The sequence below is a fragment of the Sminthopsis crassicaudata genome, chromosome 4 (assembly GCF_048593235.1).
Source record: "Sminthopsis crassicaudata isolate SCR6 chromosome 4, ASM4859323v1, whole genome shotgun sequence".
NCBI lineage: Eukaryota > Metazoa > Chordata > Mammalia > Dasyuromorphia > Dasyuridae > Sminthopsis > Sminthopsis crassicaudata.
This window is the reverse complement of record NC_133620.1, coordinates 346,169,539-346,179,851: the sequence shown is the minus strand read 5'-3', so window position 1 is coordinate 346,179,851 and position 10,313 is coordinate 346,169,539.

Sequence of the window (10,313 nt, the reverse complement as noted above, 5' to 3'; positions counted from 1 at the left end):
GTAATGGAATATTTTTGTGCTTGTAAAATTAGTGGAGATGGCTTCAGAGAATTCTAAGAAGACTTGTATGAATTGGTGCAGAAAGAAGTGAAGAGAACCAAAACAGTTTATGCAATAAGTTTTATGGTAAAAAAAAAAAAAAAAAAAGTTGGAAGATGTAGGTAGGGACTTTAATGAATTGCAATGATCAGCCATGATTCTGGAAGACTTGTGAAAAAGAATGATACCCATCGTAGACAGAGAAATGATAGACTAACTATGCAGAATAAGGCCCATTTTTGGGACACAACCAACATAGATCTATTGTTTACTTGTCTAAATTTTTGTTTTTCTTTTTTTCTAGTAAGGATGGGAGGGAGAAGAAACAAATGCTTGATAATAAAAATAAAATAAAATGTAATTCAAACATAAAACACAAATACCAAATCATGATACTTGTTAGTTACATAAGTTTGGGTAACTATCTTTACTCTCTGGACTTCACTTTCCTCATCTATAAAATGGAGATAATATTACTTGCATAAGAAGCATGTAGAATAGTGAAGAGAGAAGATAATAAGGAAGACTTGGGTTCAAGTGCCACTTTTGACATATTGTGAAACTTTAGGTAAACTGTTTAACTTTTGATTGCTCCCAGGAAACTTTGCAAGACTCTTAAGAAACAGTTAACCAAATTGTGGTAGATGAATATAATAAAATATTGCTGTGTGTTAAGAACTAATGATTATGATTACTATTTACATAGCAATCATTTCTACTTTGACCAGAAACCCTGAGGGTCTTTCTCTTCCATATTCATTCATTCATTTATTTTTGACCAGATAGATGAAAGAGGAGATTCTTTGCCTTAGTTGCTATCTAAACTTAATCACTGAATGGGTGTCATCTCAGTTTAACTGAGACCTGTTGAAGATTTTAGCTTCATAAGGCCAAGTTCTCCCATTTCATCCAAGGCCATCTCCAGTTGTCTTGATTTATATCTTGCCTCAGGACCCAGATGACTCTGGAGGGGAAAATAAGGCAGGAGACCTTGAACAGCTCTTTCACACTTAAATCAAATTCACTTACATGTCATGGCATCACCTACCTGATAAGAATGAAGGACAAACCACTAGATTTGAACTCAGGTCCTCCTGACTTACCACAGTGATTATGAAAAATTCAAGGAAACATGAGAAGATTTTTTTATGAACTAATGCAAAATGAAATAAACAGAATCAGCAATCTTTATTTTTTCAATGAACAACAATCTGTTTTCTTTTTCCCCACCATTGAAAAAGGAAGAAATATAAGAGCTCTTGCAACAAATATGGATAGTTAAGGGAGAAAAAGTCCTTCACTGACCATCTCCAAAAAAAAAAAAAAGTCAATCTAAACTCTGACAGGAGGTAGTAGCACACATTATCATTAATCCTCTAGAACCAAGGTCAGCGCCAGCCCTGAAATCAGGAGGACCTGAGTTCAAATCTAGTCTCAGACACTTAGCACTGCCTAGCTGTGTGACCCTGAGCAAGTCACTTAACCCCAATTGCCTCAGGGAAAAAAAAAAAAAAAAAAAAAAAAACAAAGACAAGACTCTCCAACAGCATCCAGGCCATCACCTGTCATCCCAACCTATATGTCTTGTCACTGGACTGATGATTGTAGGAGAGAGTGAGGCTGATGACTGCACTCTGCTTCACTTAAATCCAGTTCACTTGCAAGTCTAGACATCATGCTACTGATGTCATTAAGATTAACCACAAAGTGCCAGGAACTCTGCTAAGTGCTTTACAGATATTTTCATTCTATTTTCACAACAATCCTGGAAGGTAGGGGCTATTATTATCCTGGTTTTATAGTGGAAAAAACTGAAGCAGACAGAGGTTACACAGCTAAAAGTATCTGAGACTAGATTTGAACTCAGGTTTTCCTTCTCTGCACTCAACATTCTATCCACTGTGCCAGATTACATATAATGTAGGATTTAATCAGTGTTCTGGTTGGTTTTTCAGAAATGCTTCCCCCACCTCTTCTTTTTTCTTCTTTGTTATAAGGATTTGCTTTTTAGAAGGAACATGGGAGGTTATCCTGGGACGTGAAGGTGACTTTAAGCCAAAAGTTATCAATAAACATTTACATTATTGAAAAAGTACTCACAGGCTTGGAACAAACAAAACACACTCCTTACCTTACAGAGAAGTGCTTGAAGTACTATATAAATCAAGCAAGCAAGCAACAAATGTTTACTACAGCTCTGGGCTCTGGACTAGGTTGGAGCTAAAAAAAAAATCAAAATGACATAACTGCCACTCCCAGAGAGTTTATTTTCTATGGCAGAGATAACCTATGCATAAAATAAATAGAAAATAAATCATAAGTAATTAAATTTAAGGGATTGTGACTATGAGTAGTGGGGGGCATCCAGAGAGGATTCCCATAGAAGGTGGAGTTTCAGTATTGTCTTGAAGGAAGCCAGAGATTCTATGAGGAGAGGTGAAGAAAGAAAAGAGTGCCTTTCAAGCAGGATGGCCAGAAAAGTCAAGGAGATGGGACTAGGAGTTGTATTCGGGAACCAGAAAGAAGGGGCCAGGTTGTTATTGATTATAGAGTTCAGAAAGGGGAATTGCATATAAAGGGGTTGGAAATATAGGCTGAAGCAGATATAAAATGCTTTAAAAGGCAAACAGAAGAGTTTTAATTTTATTCTAGTGGCAATAGAGAGGCGTTTGAGTTTATTGAATAGGGGAGAAACCCAGTCAGATCTGCACTTAAGGAAAATCACTTTAGTAGTTGTGAGGATGATTTGAGTCAGTAGAGAAATGAGAAAGGTCACTGAAATAGTCTAGGTGAAAGATGGTGTGGGCCCAACTTAGAATGATGGCTATGTGAATGAAGAGAAGGAAGCAGCTTTGAGAGTCTTAATAGGGGTAAAGATTGGATATGTGGGGTGAGAGTGAAGAGGTTAGGATAATGCTGAGGCTGCAAACTGGAGAAACTGGAATAATGATAGTACCTTCCACAGAAATCAAGACATTAGGAAAAAGAGGAAGCTTTAGGGGAAAGGTAACAACTTTTTTTTTTTTAATATTGGACAAAATATCTCTGGGATGTGTAGTTTGAAACATCAATTAGGAGTTGGAAACATGGAACAGCAAGGTAGTGCAATGGATAGCATGTCCAGCTTGGATTCAGGAAAATTCATCTTCCTTTGTTCAAATCTGGTCTCAAACACTTATTAGCTGTGTAATCCTGGCCAAGATATTTAACCCTGTTTGCCTCAGTTTCCTCATCTGTAAAATGAACTAGAGAAGAAAATGGCAAACCACTCCAATATATTTGCCAAGAAAATCTCAAATGAGATCACTAAGAATAGGACGCACCTAAACAACAACAACAACAAATGTGGGACTGAAACTCAAGAGAAAGACCAGAGCTAAATATCTTGAGAGTGATTTGCATAGAGATGATGATTAAATCTATAGTTAACTGTTGAGATCAAGAAGAGAAATTGTACAGAGGGGAGGCCCAGGACAGAGCCTTGAGAAACAGTTAAGAGATGGGTTATATAGATCAGGGCTTAAACTTTTTCCACTTGAGACCCTCCCCCCCTTTTCTTCTTTTGTTGAGGCAATTGGGGTTAAGTGACTTGCCCAGGATCACACAGCTAGGAAGTGTTAAGTATCTGAGGTCAGATTTGAATTCAAGTCCTCTATCCACTGCACCTTGAGACCTCTTTTGGAGAAATTTTTTCGTGACCCCAGATGAATAGGTATATAAAATAGGCATGCAAATCAAACATTTACTGATAATAAATTAAAATTTTGTGACCTCCCCACATTCAGTTATAAAATTCTATATGGAGACTCATTTAAGTTTAAGAAGCTGGAATATGGATGAGAAAACAGTGAAGGAGAATGTGAAAGGCCATCTATGAGTTAGGAGGAGACTTGTAATTAAAACCGAAAAGAGAGAGAATACCAAGGAAGAATTTGGTCAGACACTGATGGAGAGAGGTCAAGAAGAAGAGGAGGACTAAGGGAAACCTATCATATTTGACAATTGAGAGTTTTGTTGAGAGAGCAGTTTCAATATATTGATGAGATCCAAAACCGGGTTGTAAAGGATTAAGGAGCACATGAGAACAGAGGCAATATATATATTTTGAAGAGTTGGGTTAAAAAAAAAGAGAGAGAGAGAAGTAGAGCACGATAGCCCAAAGTGTTGAGGTCTAGAGGTTTCTTTCAATTAAACACAGGGCATTGCTTATATAGAGTTCATGAGAGCTGCTGGCTGAACTACTATATGTCCTATGTCCAAATATTGTGGTTTGTCTTAAGTAACAGGGGAAATCTGCTAATTAGGGGTAGTAAGTTTTCCATATTCCTTGATTCATTAATAAACCCTGACTACAAGACAGATGTTAATTATAGTAATGGTTTATGTTTGGGTTTCCCCTAAAGGGAAACCCAATTGGCAATATGAATTGGATATTAGGATGCTTATTCTTATGATGGTAAATTGTAGTATATATTAACAGAATAATTTAAACGGGATTAAGTAACATAACTATAATTGCAATCTTTTGGGAAGCTGATAGTTAAGCTTCAGTAAAATAGTTTCAAGCTGCTGATTCATCAATTCATTTTTCACCTTGATTTGCCTGGGTCCCTGTAAAATCCACTGGGCAAAAGGCCAACTTGGCTTGTCTTCTTTCTGGTAGCCTTGCTTTTAAACAGATTATTTCCTCTATCTTCAGTCAGTAGTTTCAGTGAACACCGTTGCCACTGTCATACCAAGAGACTATTTTACTGCAGCAGCCAAAAGCTTCTAGAACTGTCTGAGTAATAAGGTCACCAGCTCAAAGAAAGGAAATGGGTGTGTTTGAAGGCAATAGGGAAGGAACTAGCAGAGGTGGGAGATTAGAGATGATGGGAGGCGAAGGGAATGAGAGAAGGGGCAATCTAATAGAGAAGGGAAGGAATGATTTCAAGGGTTTAATCTTGACTACCGAAAGTCTACTTCCTTTTTAGAGATTGGAAGAAAGGAGGAGTAGGGGATGATGTCAAAGGTAAGAGAGCAGAGAAGTGGGAACTCAAGGAGAATGGATTCTATTAGCAATTTTCTTAGTAAAAGATGGAAAGAAGGGAAATAATCATTTATTAAGCACCTTTTACATATGTTAAATAATTGAGAAATATATCATTCCATTCTCAAAATAATAATATTATATCCAGCATTTTATACTTGATATGTGTCAGGAACTGTACTAAGGAGTTTACAAATATTATCTCAGTTGATCCTCACAATAATTCTTATCCCCACTTTATAGATAAAGAAAATTAAGTAAACAGAATTTAAGTGATTTGCCCAGGCTCGAATATCTAGTTTCTGAGATCATAATAACCTTGGGAGATAGGTGCTATTATTATCTGAATTTTACAGTTGAGGAAACTGAGGCAGGTAGAAGTTAAGTGACATAACCCACGTTCAAATCTGGCCTTGGACACTAACTAGCTGTTGACCTTGTGATCATATAGCTAGTAAGTGTCTGAGTCTGAATTTGAACTCAGGTATTTCTGAATTCAGGACCAACTATCTATCCACTGCATTGCCCAAATGCTTTTGAGTAAAGTAAGAAATGAGGTTTTTTGTTTTTGTTTTTGTTTTTTACTGAGAGGATAAGGAGAGAGATGGGAGGCTTGAAGAAAGAAGAGATATTTTGGAATAACTTCTATGACAAATGAGATAGAGAATCAGTTGGGGGTGGGTGGGAGAATATTGTCTTTATTCAATGAAGGACTAGTTGAGGTTAGATAATATCAGTTTGTAATATAATAAATTGACATGATCATATGATTTCCTCCAGCTTCATTCAGTAGCCTCAGAAGTGGACATGGAGAAGGCAAAAGGTGGGAGTGGATTTGACAAATGTAACCCATAGATCCCACTTCTTTATGAAAGGACTGAGGATGTCCTGTCTGTCTCAGGGCCCCTAGGTCCTAGATTTAGGTACAATGGGTTCAGTTTTAGGGGAACTTGGATCTTTCAGAGCCTCAGAGATCCATTCCAAGGGAAATCAGTTAGGCCTGGCTCATGTCTTAGAATATCTCCAAGAGGGAATAGAACTATGTTCAATCTACAATGATAAATTGTTCTCAGGTAGAGGACAGCTAACTATTTCCTGTATACACAGAAAGAAATGCTAAAAAGAGCACCTTAACAAAGATTTAAACACAACACAGTAACCTAAAACTTCCATTAGGTTCTCCTTAAAATATTAAAACATGCCAGGGCAGAGCTTGGGCGTCTCCTCTTCCTATTATTGACCATCATCTTTTCTGAAAAGTACTGTAAAAGCCATAGTTTATACAATGCCGGCTGAGAGATCCAGGAGCGCCCAACCATTGGAATTCATGAGGTCATCTCACAAACTGGAAATATCCATCTAAAGATCTCTTTTTAGTCATCTATACTCAGAGAAAGAGATATAAAACAGCAGAGGCAGCCCAGGGACAAGTGCACTCTCTTTCTCTGTCTCTTTGTCTCTGTCTGTCCCTCTGTCCATCCATCTGTCTCTCACTCTCCTGTATGTTTGGAAGTTATACTTCCTTCCCTCCCTCTTAAAGAATCACAGAGAGTTTTGTGCCTTAAGTTTCAGAGAGAAGAAGCAACAATGGCAAGAATGGAAATCATCTCTTACCTTAAAATCTACTGAAAAGATGGTTCTTTCTGGCTCAGTGGCCAATTCACTTTGATAGTCCATCTTCTCTGCTCTCCCTCCTCAGACCCTTTGAGAATGATTGCATCATCCCAAAGCTCCAGGTCTTTTATTTCTGATCTCTGTTTGTGATTCACTGAAATCAGGGAACTGAGCTGATAAATCCTTTACTTTCTTTCCCCAAATCCTTTGCTCTTATCTGCCAATCAGTAGGGATCTGTTTGTCACATTTGTCCAAGCTCCCAATTCTGGAAAACACTCTGAGGCCTTACAGGGCTCAAACATTGTTCTTTCCAGTACTTTATCTCAATGTTTCACACTGAGTCTCAATATCCACATGACACAGTTCTCAATGGCCTCTTCAATGCTAGGTAAAGGCCCATGTAAAAAACCTGGGAGTTCAGGGGCTCCCAACCTCTTTCTCATGAATTCATCTCTCTAGTTGGAAACATCTACAATAAGATAACTTGGTCTTAGACACTCACTAATTGTGTGATCTTGAACAAGTCACATAACTCTGTTTGCCCCAATTTTCTCATCTGTAAAATGAGCTGGAGTAGGAAATAGCAAACCAGGGTCTTTGCCAAGAAATTCCCATGTGGGGTTCAGAGGAGCAGATTTTGAGGAGGTGCTCCTGCTCTCACCTCATGGAGAGGTTCATACCATTCTCTTGGGAAAGAAGAGGGAGAGAAAAGTTAGTTTTCTCTCTCCATAAAATCCACCAAACAGGCATTTCATCCTGGCTCAGCAGCCAATCCTCTTTGACTTAGGTATGCCTTGCCACCATCAGGGGACCAGGGGACTGCTGTGTCATCCTAAATGATGTCATGCAAATCCTTCTGTACTGAGCCCTATATATGGGAAGAGAAGGTGAAGGAGACTCTGCTGATTATCTCCGTTATACAAGGAACAGGCAGCAATAGGACAAAGGGATAAGGGATTCAAGGATAAAGGACAGTATGGAGCTGAATTGATTAACCTTAATGTAGAGACTGGGAGGAAAGCCAAATCAAAGCAGGAATAATGGCAAAGTACTGAGGGATGGAAAGATTGAAGATCTGTATGGGATTAAAAACTAGGAAAAGCTGTAATGGTGGAAATGATGGTCAAATGGAGGAACATCAGTTTTTGATCATGGAAATGGAATAATAGATGGGTAATGGTAAGCACCTGGGTATGACCATCCCTAACTGAAGTAGAATGGAGGAGTGATCAAGAGTAAAGAGGAAGTCATGGATTTGAGATTATTGAGTGCCTGGGAAGTTGAGGTATTTGTTTTGAGGGAATATCAACAGGAATGTTAAAATCCCCAGTATGAAGTAGGAGATGGTAAATAAAAGAAAACAGGGAGCCAGACACTGGATCTTTAGGAAAGGAAGGAGAATGACCTTGGGAATAATAGATAACTGCCATCAAGCCTTGAGATGGGTAGGGTGAAAAATGTTAATGGAGTAAACTTCAAAGGAGACGATGTTGCTGAATATAAATGTGAGTTATTATTGGTTTGTTTGACACAAAAAAACCCACTTTTACTCACTCTTACATTAGGCCCCTAGCCTTGACCATCCATCTCAAGTGGGGACTGGGAGAGATAATTGACTGCCTCAGTGCTGGGAAACCGGGGGTGGGTGGAGAGAAAAAACTGAAAAACCGAAACCTATATTCTGCTGATGGTTTGGTGGCAGCAACTTCTTGGTACACAATGGGCAGAATTATTGATTTTATCTCATGTACTGCTATGGGAAGGAAAATTTCTCTTATTCATCTCTGCCTCTGATGTGCTCTAGGCTAAATCTCCTTACCACGATGACAAAAACAGAAAAACAAAAAGAACAGGACATCTGAATTCTCTCAAGTTTCCACTTCAGGGCTGGGACAAGTCCTTTGGCCCAAGGAACTGCTGTTCCTTGCAGCAGAAGCTGCCAGCAGATTGGAGACAGAAGGAGATGGGAGTTTAAAGAGAGAAGGGAAAAAGATGGAAGAAGATATCATGCAGTTTTGCTATATGTTTTCACTGATGTTGAGATTCTTTCTTTCCCCACTAGGGCTAATAATTAGAGTGTCCCTCCCCGTGAGGACATCAGATAGTTGACAGATCTCTCTGCATCCTCTTCCTCCTCCTTTCTCCTTTTTCACCTTTCCTCCATCTTCCCGTCACAAGAAGGGTGATGAAGGAGTCCCCCAAGACAGGGACTGGTGGCGATTTTTAGATACAGATGCTTCTCCAACTGTCACACCCACACGGTTGAGGGATCCGGTGTATATGTATTTCAAGGATAGTTCATGCACTAACCATCAGCAGACTGGCTGGTTTCAGGAAGCCCTCTGGGATCCAGACTCCCACACGCCATCACTCTTTTGCAAAGAGAACAAGGGAACAAAGAGCAGGGCATTCCAATGTTTTATTTGTGGAGGTGGTTAGGAACAGGAGGGCCCACAGGAGAAGGGATGGCAAGCAGCAGAAACTCTACTTTTGGACTGACTGATTGACCTAAAGCTTTTCAGAAAAACTAGGTATCAGATGCACTTTTAAGGAAACAATGCCCCCTGCTGATAGCAAATTGGTTTGCATTCCATATCCAGAACAAAACCGAAAGGGACGTAGAGGTTCTGGTTAATTCACTTTGCTCCTGGGACCTTTTTTATACCCGGGAAGAATTGTTGACAGGAGGGTGTTTCAGAGGCAGAGCAAAGCTTCAAATCTCAGTCCTACCTGTATGATTTTGGATGAGTTGTTTGACTTGTATAAAATATGAGATTAAATGGCCCCTTCCAGCTCTATATCCTATAATCCTCATAATGGTCTGGTTCATTCCTTCCATGTTCCAGCTTTTGCTGCAAGTGGTAGTACCACCAAGGCAGAGTGGTAAACAAACAAACAAACAAAAAACTATACAATGGTCCTCCTGAGCTCCCCAGCCTGAGCGAGGATGGGATTCGAGGCGTAAGCACTTCTCGCCTGGGATTCCTTTATTTTTATTTTTATTTTATTAAAGCTTTTTATTTTTCAAAACATATGCATGGACAATTCTTCAACATTCGCCTTTGCAAAACCTTGGGTTCCAATTCCCCCTCCCCCACGTCCTCCCCTAGATGGCCAGTAGTCCAATATCCATTGGGATTCCTTTTACTGCATTCCTCTGTCCAAGGAGCCTAATCCAAGGAAACCCATGGGATACATCACTTCAGAAAGTTGGACAATGGACAAGATGGACAATGGAGGCATCCTTGAACTCCCGGGGCATAACCTCTTGCCATATAATCTGAGACTTAACCACCTCATTATTCCTAGTCTCCTTCCTCCTTACACAATCAAGCCATCCTTCTTTCCGGGTAGCATCCTGCAGTAGGAGGGCACCAGATCTGATGTCAGAGGGACTGAGCAACACCCTCAGTCTCTCTGACTGACACGAAGGTAATTAGAGATGACAGCAACCTTTCAATCTCTATTCTTAAGTGCCTATTGTATATCAGGAATATCTCCAGAATAAGACTGATGGGCTGTGAGGTCCTTTCCAGCTGGAGATCTGAACACCTAAAATCTTTGCATCGCAACAAAGGATATCATTCACTTAAAATGCTCAAAGGCCACCTTATTGTCTCCACTTCTCCT